Raw genomic sequence first — 14,462 nt, 5'->3', positions numbered from 1 at the left:
CCTTTGTTGTTGTGATTCAATCTCTAAGTCATATCCAACTCTTTGTGACTCCATGGACTGTAGCCCGCCAGGCTCCTCTGTCCATGGGATTCTCCAGGCAAGAATGCTGGAGGGCGTAGCCATTCTCTTCACCAAGGGGACTTCCCAACCCAGAGATCGAACCTGTGTCTCCTGCACTGCAGGCAGATTCTTTACCATCTAAGCCTCCAGGGAAGCAGAATCAGAGGAGGATCCTAAAACCAACCCCCAGGGTCAGGAGAAGCTTTGCAGAAAGATGGGCAGAGTGAGGTTGGGTGTATCTGACATAGGTCGTGGTAGGACACACGGTATTTCACATTTGATACAGTCCTGTCAAGGTGATGCATTGAAATAGCCTGCAAATCAAAATGGCTCCACTACAGTTATAATGGATAACATTTATGGAGCACTCGCCATGTGCTTTCATTCATTTGCTCCTATGACACAGTGTGGGAATCCACATTTTCAGATGAGAAAACTGGGGGCTTAGGTAGCTTGACTAAAGTAGCCAGCTGGTAAGTGTCTGAGCTGGGGGGATGACTCCAAGCTGTACCCCTATACCACCTCTGGTCAGAAATGTTTCCCCATTAAAACTCAGGACCTGAGGCCAAGAGAGAAGCCAGATTTTGGAGAGGAAGAAACCTAGAGCAGCACGGTGGCTGTAAGAATGTGCCTCTCAGATGTCCAACCTCAGGGAGCGTAACTGACCAGTGGTCCCAGCCATTGTGCTCTGAAGTCCAGCACTGCTGTTGCACCATGCTGGTTCCTGGCAGCTCCCAGCCAGTGGCAAAACCCAGCGAGGGACGCTCAGCAGGGTCATTCAGGGGAGACTCGGGCCTCCTCACCTGGGCAACTTGGGTTCAAGGACCCCAGACAGCTTTGCCAGACTCAGGATTGTCTAAGAATTTCCACCCAACCCTCTGCCTTCCCTCTGTCCTTCACTCAGGGTCACATCAACTTCACACGCTGTAGCTCCTCCCATCTCTCCTGACTTCCCCCTCATTTTCTCTCCCATTTCAGATTTCCTATACATTTAATCCTGTCTGTTTCTGGTTTCTGCTTCTTCTATGGACCTGGACTAATACAGATCAAGTAAGTGTAAACAGTGGGTGCGCAGCTGAAGTCTGTGGAGCACTGGATTCTGAGCCCAGATGGTAGAGGAAAGGGAGGACGCTCGAGTGGTCTCATGCGAAGCACTGTCACTTTGCTCTTCCTTTTTCAGGCCTCGGGGGACGGTTCTTTCTTGAAGGAACAACCTCTCTCCCCTGCCACACGCCATCCTCTCTTCCTTCCCCTGGCTCCACCTGGTTCTCTTCTGGAGGTCACTTCCTCCAGAAAGCCTTGATGCCGTGACGCGGAGTGATGTGTCACCTTCAGTGCTGCCACTGCCCCGACCTTCATCTATCATGGACTTCATCCCACTGCCCGGGCACCTGTCCATGCCTCTGTGTTCCTGCTAGACGGGGGTGGGGGCTCCTGGGCGGTGGGTCAGAGTCTGTGCTACTTGTCACTGTATTCTGGTGCCTGGAATGTAGGAATGGTAAATCAATGACTGAAATGATCGAACACATCAATAAGTGGATGATTGGCCTCATAGCAGACAAACACATCACTTGCCTTGTATAAAACAGACACAGAACCTGGAGGCAGAGCACCGCAGTGGACCCTTGACACCAGAAAGACTTTCATGTGAACCTAGCTCTGCTAATTAGCAGCTGAGTGACCCCAAATTTGCTGAGCCTCAGTTTTCTCATCTGTAAAAAGGGGTTGTAATGCTCAACTCTCCAAATTGTGAAGACTGAAAATAAAACACATGAGGCATTTAACAAAGTGGCTGTCTCAGTAGTAGGAAATCAGGCGTCAGGCCCTCTGACCTGGCCCCCCAGGTCCTCCACTACAGATCTATCACCTCATACAGCAGTGCTCAGATAAAGGCAGAGGCTCTGCTTTCCTGACTTTCAAAACAGTTACTTACGTTCTACTCTCTGCTCTACCCGCCTTCTCTCTTCCCTCGATTTTCCATCTCCTGATTAGTAAAAACATAATAAGCACGTATTGCTTGTCATCAGCACTGGGGATTCAGAAATAAGCAGATGAGAATCTTCCTTCTTAGAGTTCATGGTCCAGTGAGGGTCTGGGAGAGAAAGAGAGTAGAAACAAGCATAAAAATAAAGAATTGCTACTCAGGGCAGGAAAAGCCACAATAGGCTAGGACTCAACTGCTGACATGTGATAACAAAGACCCAAGATTTTCTGAAGCAGAGCCGATTTCAAGTCATTTAATATATTTTCAAAAAAGGTAATCTGTGGAGTATGATTTAATATGGGTTACTTTTATCATGGAATACTTTAGGCACAGGTACAAAGAGCAATCATGAACCAACCACTCAGCTTAAAACAGAAAACCTGACTGCATTCTTCTTTCTTTCTCTCCCCAGTGGCAACTTCAATCCGGAAGTTTGTGCTTAATCACTCCCTAGTGTGTTCTTAGACTTTTATTATGTATGCACATATCTACAAATGATGTATTGCTTGGTTCTGCATGTTTTAAAACTTTATATAAATGTCACATCCTGTATGTATCACTCTGCAACTTTTTTGGTTGTTTTTGCTCAATACTGTACTTTTGAGATGTATCCATATTGAGGCCTTTATCTCTAATTCATTCATTTTCACTGCTCTGTAGCATTCCACTGGATGTCAATATCACAGTATTGATCTGTTTTCCTGGTGATAAACATTTGGATTGGGGAAACAGAGTCACTCTGTTTGTGTACTACAGACTTCCAAGAAGCAGACACCAAGATGGAATCAGATGTACAAGAGATGAATTGGAGAGACACAGATGAGTGATGTGGGTAGGGGACGAGTAGTAGGCAGGGACAGCCTTCAGACCACAATGCAGGTCTGACACAGGAAAGGAGAGTGGGAAGGAAGGAGGACCGAGTCAGGAAGATTTCTGACTAGCGTGGCTCTAAGCAAGTCTCAGCTAGGCCAACAGGGAGTCCTCAAGCAAAGGTTGTCCATTATAGGTACCCACTGGGAGGCCAGAATGGCCCCGTCCAGCTCTAGCACTGCTGCTGTGTCCAGTCACTGGCTGGAAGCCATCCAGATGAAATGTCACACTGGATTTGAAGGTGTGGCAGCTGGGGCATCAGTCAGCTAAGCTCCACACAGCAGGTTCTCTGGAATGGGGTGCTGAATGGGTCCACAACCTCTGTGGCTGCCATACTGTGCATGAGCAGAGAACAGGCAGATTCCTACTTATTTATTCATTCGTTCATTCATTCTCTATCTTAGAAACAAATTGAGATGTTTCAGAAGGTCATCACAGAACAGTGCCATGAAAGCTGTGTCCCTAGAGGACTGTTTTAGACTTCATCACTGGGGCCAGCAGCCGCAGGAAGTCATTTTTGTCTGGTGACCACATAGAGCTCTACTGCCAGGGATCTACAGTCAAGGTCCCAAGCGTCTTCAAGGTAAGATTTTGGAGTCATACAGACCTGTTTTTATTCTCTTCTCTGCCACTTGGTCACTTGTGCAAAGACCTTTGTACCTTGCTCTAGGTCTCAAAAATGAGGGTAACCAGACCTATTTCATGGAGTTGTTATGAGGATTAAAAGAGGTGATGTAAACATAGCACCTGGCACACATAGTAGGTGATTTAAAAAACATTAGGCAATTAGGTTCCTCATCCAACATTCTTGGATGGAACAATTTTTCTCAAACAGAACTGCTAAAACTTAGAGCCCTAGTTCTGCAAACTCCAGCTATAGCAATCAGGGTGAATCGAAATGGTCTCCATTGACCCTTCTTATTCACACCCATCACTCTTTCTAAAGCAGCATTTGTGATTAATCTCACTCTAGGGCTAAATCAGTCCCAAGCGCTTCCAAGGCACTTGATAAAGAAGCTCTCTGATTTATAGCAAACACCATTATTGAGCGGTGGCAGAGAGAGGCCATTGGGGGATTTGTCTTGCTGGAAACTCTGTCTGTTGGAGCCATTTCTTCTACTTTCCTGGATAAGAGGTCAATTTATTTCAAAATAGATAAATGGGGTCCTTTTTTTATTCCCTTGGTGGGGTAGGAAGGAGAGAGGAGTTGTACAATTTTTTAAAAATAATGAATAATAGTTAACATTTTAAATTTGGGGAACTCTTCATGGCTGACACAGACATCAGGGTTCAGCAGAAGGCTAGGCACATAGTTCAGTTCAGTTCAGTTGCTCAGTCATGTCCAACTCTTTGTGACCCCATGGACTGCAGCACACCAGGCTTCCCTGTCCATCACCAACTCCCTAAGCTTGCTCAAGCTCATGTCCACCGAGTTGGTCATGCCATCCAACCATCTTATCCTCTGTCATGCCTTTCTCCTCCTGCCTTCAATCCTTCCCAGCATCAGGGTCTTTTCAATGAGTCAGTTCTTCACATCAAGTGGCCAAAGTACTGGAGTTTTAGCTTCAGCATCAGTCCTTCCAATGAACATTCAAGACTGAGTTCCTTTAGGATTGACTGGTTGGATCTCCTTGCAGTCCAAGGGACTCTCAAGAGTCTTCTCCAACACCACAGGTCAAAAGCATCAATTCTTCAATGCTCAGCTTTCTTTATAGTCCAACTCTCAGATCCATACATGACTACTGGAAAAACCATAGCTTTGACTAGATGGACATTTGTCAGCAAAGTAATGTCTCTGCTTTTTAATATGCTGTCTAGATTGGACATAGTTTTTCTTCCAGGAAGCAAGTGTCTTTTAATTTCATGGTTGTAATCACTATCTATAGTGATTTGGGAGCCCAAAAATATAAAGTCTGTCACAATTTCCATTGTTCCCCCATATATTTGCCATGAAGTGATGGGCCAGATGCCATGATCTTAGTTTTCTGAATGTTGAGTTTTAAACCAGCTTTTTCACTCTCCTCTTTCACTTTCATCAAGAAGCTCTTTAGTTCTTCGCTTTCTGCCACGAGGGTGGTGTCATCTGTGTATCTGAGGTTATTGATATTTCTCCCAGCAATCTTGATTCCAGCCTGTGCTTCAGCCAGCCTGGCATTTTGCATGATATACTCTGCATATAAGTTAAATAAGCAGGGGGACATAGTAGGTCCTCAATAAATGTTTGTGGGCATATGCAGTCATCTCATGGAATCCTCACAGTGCCCCTGTGAACTGTACCAAACTCATTCTTCCCATTTGACAAAAGGGGAAGTTGAGGCTCGCAAGTAAGACATGGAAGAATTAGGACGGTGATGTAGCCCAGACCTAGCCTTGCCAGTCACCACACCACTGCCGTTGGTGGTTCAGGAGCAGAGCCGTCATACCCATTCCTTGAGCACAGATGCCTAAGACACTGGCTCAGAGTGAAAGCCCAGTTAGCCAAGGCTGCAGCTTATTTTTACCTAGTCTTTGGATCTAGTTGGTTCTACTCCAGAACATATACATAGAACATTTGTCTCTCACTTGCAGTCCCACTTCTTCACTTCTGCCTACTCAGAGCCAGACTTTCCTCTCCAACAAACCTTACAAACGGTAGTCTGACAAGACTTTGCCTGAATATTTCCAGTAACCAAGAGCTCCCTTCCTGCCAGAGTTGTCCATAAGAGAGCTCTTCTTATTTGTGCCCTAAGAAGGTAATTCCCCTGGACCTTAGACTTTGCTGCAGGCAGAAAAGCATAGGTGAAAAGCTCAGGCAGACCTGCCCTGAAGTATGGACTTTCTATTTACTAGCTAGGTGAACTGGGAAAGTTAACTAATTTGCAAAATGCAACCAATAATATTTTATCAGTAGGATTTCTTTTGGGTGCAGGTGTGAGAATGGCCACCTGATATGAAGAGCCGACTCACTGGAAAAGATCCTGATGCTGGGAAAGATTGAAGGCAGGAAGAGAAGGAGATGACAGAGGACGAGATGGTTGAATGGCATTACCAACTCAGCAGACATGAATTTGAGCAATCTCTGGGAGATGGTGAAGGACAGGGACAAGCTCAGACAGATGGTGAAAGACAGGGAAGCCTGGCACACTGCAGTCCATGTGGTTGCAACGAGTTGGACACAACTGAGCAACTGAACAAGAGAATACTTAATTAACAGTGGCATAAACAATACACTTAATTTTTCATTTCTAAACAATTGCAAGGGAGGCAGCACTGGCACTCGCTCAGCAACACAGTGATGTTGGGCTCCAGGTTAGTATCTTCATGATTCTCTTGGCCTGCCCTCAAGTTCATTAAAAGGCCACAGCAGCATCAAGTATCATATCTTAACACAAAACTTGCAAAGCAGGGATAGAAGACACAGGTTTAAAAATAAAGCAAAGTAGATAAACAATAAGGGTCTACTGTATAGCACAGGGAACTATATTCAATATCCTGAGATAAACCATAATGGAAAGAATATACATATGTATGCATGTATTTCAGAATGTATAACTGAATCACTTTGCTGTATAGCAAAAATTAACATAACATTGTAAATAAACTATATTTCCATTGAAAATGTAAAATAAAATAAAACAACCAGACTTTTTCATGGCCTCTCTCTTATCAGGTGGAAAACATTTGCCATCCTGGAAAATATTAGTCTTGTCTCTATTTCTCCTTGGTCAGATCTGGTCACATGCCTACTTCTAGACCAATCACTAGCTTAGGGAGATAGTACTGCCATGATTGACTTAGAAAACCATGTTTTATCTCCTTGGGCAGGGCAGATTACCATTTAAACAAAATGAAGCTTTGCTAGCTGTTGGCTGAACAGCAACAATATTGCACTTGAGGGTAAAATGGGATAATATGCGCACAGTGCTTAGTAATTTCTGACATGTTTTACTCCTTGTTAACTCTTACTATTGCCTATTATGATGATAAACATTAATAAAGGTATCCAGTTTCCCTCTGACAATCTCTTCTTCCACCTAGAACTTCAGTTCACCCTTAATTATGTTCTACCTTGAGGATCATTCTTCTTGACAGAAAAGATAAAAGCATTAAAGGTAGGACTGCCTTGTTGCATTTACTCTACTGGGAGTTGTTTACATTGTAGTCTGGGCGAATGGAGCCCTCTGGAGTTGTGCAGGATATAACGTGTGTGACTGCTAGCCTTGGTCCTATTAGAAGTAAAATAGTTCTTTCTGTGTCATCTGTCTTCACCATACCATCTTCTCCCATAAGCAGTCCCCTCCTGTTCTTGGTATATTTGACCCTACAAAAACTTTAGCTTTTTTGTCTTACTCGTACGTCTCACTTAGGAATTGAGCCTGGATTAACATCTTATCAATATCTTGAGTGAAAATAGGGACAGGCAGCTCCCTTTAAGGGATAGAGTTAGTGACCAGTTGTGGTCATTGAACTTGACCATGGGACCTCTATCTGCCCTTCATACGGCAGTGGGGGTTGAGGGAAGGCAGGCTTTCCAGTTCTGCTGTCACCTTTGAAACAGTTCAAAGAGACTCACCAGCAAAGGGTAGAGAAACCAGGGCAGGTATTTCCTGAATATTACTTAATGCTATCTTGAGTAGAAAACAAAAGACTTTGTTGAAAAACCTTTCTTGTATTTGTCTCTTGATATTCTCTGCCTTACAAAAGAATCTCTTAAATCATCTAAGGCCTGATAAAAAGAGTCAGATTTTGGCCCCAAACTTTCCTTTGCAAATCATCTTTGGAAGTAAGTGGACTATAAAGCATATGTTTGAGGGGAAAAGAGAAAGAACAAGAAGTAATTAGTTACCATGTGCCAGGCACCTCTGCACATAAATCCACTGCCTTCTCCTGGCTGCTCTGTGAAGCAGGTATCACCAAATATTTGGTGGGAGTGAAATCAGTCCTGGGAAAGTGAAGGAATTTTCTAAGGTCTGTCTGATTCAAAAGACATTTCTCCACATCACACTGTCAGTTCAGTTCAGTTCAGTTGCTTAGTCATGTCCAACTCTTTGTGACACCATGGACTGCAGCATGCCAGGCCTCCCTGTCCATCACTAACTCCCGGAGCTTTCTCAAACTCATGTCCATTGAGTCAGTGACGCCCTCCAACCATCTCATCCTCTGTCATCCCCTTCTCCTCCTGCCTTCAATCATTCCCAGCATCAGGGTCTTTTCCAATACATCAAACTGTATTTTTGTTCATCATAAACTAGTCAGTCAAATAGCCAACCCGTCCTCATCGAATGCCTTCAGATGGCATTAAATCTGGAGCCCATTAGCTTGGAGGATGGGGACAGTCAAAACTGTGACTCTGGGTCAAGACACCCATGCTCTCTAGGCTCTGATTCCTGCATTCATCTATAAAGTGAGACAATCATATCCACCTCACAGAATGGCTGTAGGGATCAAATCAGCCCCTGGATGTCAAGTGCTTTTGGGTCCTGGCTTATAAGAGCCGATTAATTATTCATCCACTAACCAATGGTGGCTCTTATTATTGCTCTGCTTACTGGTCTTACTGTCAGTGACTGGATCTTGCTGAGCCCTGAAGTGAACTGAGAAGTGTGAAGTGAAAGTGTTAGTCACTCAGTCATGTCTGACTCTTTACGACTCCATAGCCTACCAGGCTCCTCTGTCCGTGGAATTCTCCAGGCAAGAATACTGGAGTGGGTTGCCATGCCCTCCCCTCCAGGGGATCTTCCCAACCCAGGGATTGAACTCTGGTCTCCTGCATTGCATGCAGATTCTTTACCATCTGAGCCATCAGGGAAGCCCCAGTGACCGCTTTCCAAAACAACCCAACCTGAATGTCCTCTGCAGAGTAAGCTGGAGCACTTCTGAGTTGGCTTCCTCAAAACTGGTTTGCCTTCCCAGCCTGTGTTCCGTGTTTCGACTCCTGACAGATTCCTTGTATTGGACAAGGCCTCTGAGTGTGACTCTGCCATCTGCTCCAGCTGTTAAATAAACTTCTGCTCCCAGACGGGCTGTCACATGTGTGTAAAAACCACTTTACGTCTGGACTCTGATTTCCAAGTCAAAATTTCCATTACATGGCTGGTTATTAGGGTCACTCCGGATCCAGATTGTATGAATCAGAGATAATAGGTTTCAGCTCCGAGGCTGCCCTGGGGACTGATGATGGGCCCGAATGAGGGATGTTTACTTATTGTATGTGGGCATGTTTATGGCTACTCTGAGCATCAGATGATCACTTTTGTGCCACCATTATTAGAAGAGGTGGCATTATGAAGGGACAATAAGCCACTCATGCCCAGTACTACAGTTTATGAAGCCCATTTATATTTAAGTGTTGACTCATTACCTCCTCATAACAACCCCGAGAGGCAAGGGTTATTTAAACTATGCACTGCTGTGTAACCATGGGCCGATTCCCACTCTCTGAACTTTAGTTTTGTCATCTGCTAAGTGGGGTTGTTATGGGCATTCAGTAATAATAACAGTGTTTGATAACTAACTTCCCAGTTTGGGTCTCCCCCAAAATAAGGCCGAGGCAGGCACCAGGTAAAGTAGGTAGGCCTGAGGTGGTTTATCTGGCCTTGCTCTCAGGAACTCATATAAGGAAGTGGACAGAGAGAGTGGGGAGGGAGAAACCACTGCAGTATGGATTAATGACTGGGTTAAAACTGTGATGGGGCTTCCCAGGTGGCTCAGTGGTAAAGAATCCACCTGCAATGCAGGAGACCTGGGTTCGATCCCTGAGTTGGGAAGATCCCCTGGAGAAGGGAATGAATGCCCACGCCACTATTCTTGCCTGGGAAATCCCATGGACAGAGAAGCCTGGAGGGCTATAGTCCATGGGGTCGTAAAGAGCCCATGACTTAGAGCCAGACATGAGCCTAAACACACACATCTATAGGCTCATAAATCACACTAAAACTAAACCTGCTACAGATAGGTTTCCCTTTTCTCACCCTTGGGTAAGAACAGATCATCATCAGTTCTGGGTTGTATCACATCAGGCAATGGTCATCCTTTTGGAAATGACCTCTCCTAAATAATAACCTTATCACCCAGACTAAGATGATGCTAGAATCGGCCTGCATACAGCGTTGTTTTTGTTTTTTTTTTTTTGAAAGAGAAATGAAGCAGTTTTTAATAAAATTAATGGCATAAATTTGGTTGTATATCTTGGAATACAAAAATAAATTGTAGGTGTTTTAAATGCAAAATGATAAAAAGCCAGCCCCAAACTGCATGCAGCATTTTGGATAATGTACAAAGCAGAGACACATAACTATATTTAAAACCCATAATAACTGTGGGAAGTAGGCAGGGAAAATGTTATCATCCTATTTTCCTAAAGAAAAAATATGATTAGTCATGTTCTTGATTTTTCTCAAGGTATTCTAACATCAGAGGGGAACAGTTGTGGAAAAAATTAAATTCAACTTTCTTTTCTGCAAAAATGATACTTAAAAAATATATCCTTATATACAGAACAACAGACCTGTCTACCTTCAGTAGACTGTCCATCATCCCTAACCTACAGAAATATGGCTATAATTTAATATACTGGTCAACATTAATACATGTTAATTTTACTTTATTTTATCTTCTGGAGAAAAAAAAGTGAATCTGACTGTAAACCTCCTGGGAAGAGGTCCCAGGCCCCTTGTGGCCTGTAAAGATGTTATTGGAATCTTCCAAGGAACCTAACTAAAAATTTTATATTTTCTCTCATATAATTAGGCCACACAGACTAATTAAAATCACAAATCTTTCTTTTGGCTGGAATTTGGTAACACCAGAGATCACATGATGATCAGCAGTCCTGATTGGTCATTAATGACATCACAGAAACTCTGAGACCTGGAAGCAGAACCACACTGTGACTTATGCCCCTTACCCAACTATCTCAGCTCCTAAGCAGCCAGTGCAACAAGAGACCCTGCTCACGGGTTGAGACATTCCAACCCTTCAAGACAGAGGGAACTTGGTGCAAACATCCATGCACACAGAGCCAGATCATGTAAAAAGAATTCTTGGTGATTTAAAAGCTAGAGCCACTGGCCTACTTTGGAGGGCTATGGGTTTTCTGATGGAAATTAGGGGGCCAAGGAGTAAAGGGGGGATGCCCTGATAGTGCCTTATTTCCACAGTGAAATGAGATTGAGATATATATATATATATATATGTTTTTACCACAGATTAAGGAACTCTCTAGGTTTCAATAAAAATACATTATACAAATGCTGGAGAAGGTGTAGAGAAAAGGGAACCCTCCTATACTGTTGGTGGGAATTTAAGTTTGTGCAGCCATTATGGAAAACAGTAGAGAGGTTCCTCAGAAAACTAAAAATAGAATTACCACATGATCCAGCAATCCCACAACTGGGCATATATCCGGACAAAACTCTAATTTGAAAAGATACATACAACCCAATGTTCACAGTGACACTATTCACAATATCAAAGATATGGAAACAACCTACATGTCCATCGACAGACAAATGGATAAAGAAGATATCGTACACAAATACAATGAATAGTTCTCAGCCATAAAAAAGAACAAAATAATGCCATTTGCAGCAACACGGATGCAATGAGATTATCATTCTAAGTGAAGTAAATCAGAAAAAGACAAATACCATATGATATCACTCTTATATGGAACCTAAAATATGACACAAATGAACCAATCTATGGAAGAGAAACAGATTCACAGACATAAAGAGCAGACTTGTGGCTGCCAAGGAGGAGGGAGATGGGGGAGGGATGGACCAGGAACTTGGGGTTGGAAGATGCAAACTACTACACTTAGGATGGATAAGCAAGGTCCTATTGTATAGCACATGGAACTATATTCAATATCCTGAGATAAACCATAATGGTGATGCATATAAAAAAGAATTTGTGTGAATATATGTGTGTGTGTTACATATATATAAAACTGAGTCTCTTTGCTGTACAGCAGAATTAACACAGCATTGTAAATCAAGTGTATTTCAATTTAAAAAAAAAAATGTTATAAAACAATTACCAGGAATTTTATCTTCATGTATATGAATATGCTTAAAATAGATATTTTTACCACATGCCATAGAGCATTAAAATGAGTGCTTTTAAGAAAGGGAAGAGAAGGTATTGGCCCTGCTGTTCGCAAGTGAGGAGTGAAAGGAAAAGAACCCTGTGCATTTCCACTTCCTTTATGAGATTTGCCAGCTGAAGTAGTAAATGGATGAGGAGCACAGACTCTGGAATCAGAAGATGAAGGCTTGAATCTCAGTTCTGCCATTACTTGCTGAGCAGTGCTGGGCAGTTGCTTAGTATCTTTGAGCTTCAGTTTTGAGATATAAAAAATGGAGGTAAGGCCTGCCTCTCCAAAGAGAGCGGAGTTACAGTGTGGTGTTACTGTTGAATGAGCACAGGATTATAAATCAACGAATCTTTTCCTTCTGATCCCAGTTCAGCCGTTCACTTGGATAACTTGCCTAACTCCTTCAAGCTTTAGTTTTATCCCCTATGAGCAAAACTCACTTGTCCTTCCAATCTCATAGGTTGATTTTGAGGATATAATTCAGGTCAGGCCAAAAAAAAAAAATTATAAATGATAAAGCAAACATTGCAACACAAACCCACTATCATATCAACATAAAATTTTGCTACAGTGTTTTTGTCCAGATTATCATTTCAGACCAATCTTCAAAGGATCATGTTTCCTTACTTGCTCAAAGAGGCAAAGGTAACAGGTTTCTTTATTCATCACTCAATAGACCCTACGGTTGCATGTCCCCCACCATGTCATAGAGCTCTGTTTGGGTGCTGTTGACTGTACCCATCCTTGGCTCCTGCCAGTCAGGACAATCCCATCCTCTACCATGGTGATGGTGACTGCTTCTGGGATGCTCTTTAGAGGCTGCACTTAGAAATGAAGGCTTTGTTTCAAAAGTTGCAAAGTGAGTCACTCTTCCCACCTAGATGTGAAGTAAACCTGGCAGCTGCCTACAGCCATCTTGATTATCATCAGAGGAGAGAGAAGCCAGAGCTGAGAAAAATCACAAACAGCCATTGCTCTGCTGATATCATGATCCTCTGGACTGAATTGTGTCCAGAGCTAGTGCACTTCTGGGCTTGCTGGCTGAGACAATAAATTTTCTTGATTGAGTTTGAGTTGGTTTTTCTGTTCTTGCAAGTAAAATAATCTTAAGAAATATACCATGTGACCTTGAGCAAGTTTCATTAACCCCCTGAACATTAGTTTCCTGATCTATAATAGGGGATAATATAATATCTATCATATAGAGGGTTACAGTGAGGTTCAATGGTGCTTGAAAAATGCTTAGCACAGTGCTTAGTACAAAGTAAGAATTCAATAAATTGTGGCTATTTTTATTATGTTTGGAGCTCTAGACATTGTGCTAAATGCTTTCAGTACATCATTTCCCTTAATCATCATGTTAACCTATAAAGTGGGATTTATTATTTCCATTTATAAATAAAGAAATGAGGGTTAGAGGGTTTAGGGGACTTGTCTAGGGTCCCATGGCTACCAAAAAGCAGAGATTTCACCAAGTATCATTACTTTTCCTTTTTTCTAATCTTTCGACCAGATGATATTGTACATTATCAGCAAAATGCAAATGTGCTAAAAATGATTAGGTATTAGAGATATAGCAGTAAATATACATTTTTCTTTGAGCTTAGTTTTAGAGGGTATAGTATTAAAACTATTGGATTATAAAAGAAATTAAATTGAATTTGTGCCCTGGATTAACCAGCATCATTTTCCAGCCAACAGCATCTAAATCCTCCAAGCACATAAAAAGCACTGAAAGTAAGTTATGCAACTAAATGCAGGCCATAGAGAGGTCGTTTCCATGTACAACTTAAAGCATATGTACACATATTATGTTCCAATTACTATTTAATTTCTCCTAAAACCCTGAGCTGAAATGTAACATTTCTTTTACATTTATTGATTCTAGTTTTTTAAAAAATCCTTTTCATGTACACTATAAAATTATCATCTCTACATTGTCTCTGCTCTTTCTGACAAGATGTCAACTTGTGTATGTTTTCTAGGAAGTCTGAACAATACAATTAGATATGAGAATAGAAGAAAAACAAATAGACTAGGGTCTTCACTACATAATTTTCTTAGGAAATGTACAGGGAAATCTAAAACTGCATTCTACTGTTGACCTGTAGGGGACCTTCTCCAGATGCTGTTACATGGCATGGAGTGACAGCACTCAGTCACTAAGGGAGGAAAGACCGACCAAAGGGAGGATGGTTAATCCAAACCTCTGCCTTACAAGTGTTGTCTTGTGGGCAGATGAGGGAATTCCTTCCGAGCAATAAATAGAAAGCCTCGAAAAACATAAATACACTCTGGACTGGTCTTCTTAACAACTAGGTCAATATTTTGTCAAAGAAAATGTAACTGCATCCAGACATATCCCTGGTGAGAAGTAACAGAGTTTCACAGGCAGGGCGAGAGGTTTCACTTCCGTCCTGCCTCATTCCAGGTTTTTCACATGAGGCCTGATAGAAATGTCTGAGAGGAGGA

The sequence above is a fragment of the Bubalus kerabau genome, chromosome 6 (assembly GCF_029407905.1).
Source record: "Bubalus kerabau isolate K-KA32 ecotype Philippines breed swamp buffalo chromosome 6, PCC_UOA_SB_1v2, whole genome shotgun sequence".
NCBI lineage: Eukaryota > Metazoa > Chordata > Mammalia > Artiodactyla > Bovidae > Bubalus > Bubalus kerabau.
This window is presented reverse-complemented; position numbering follows the sequence as displayed.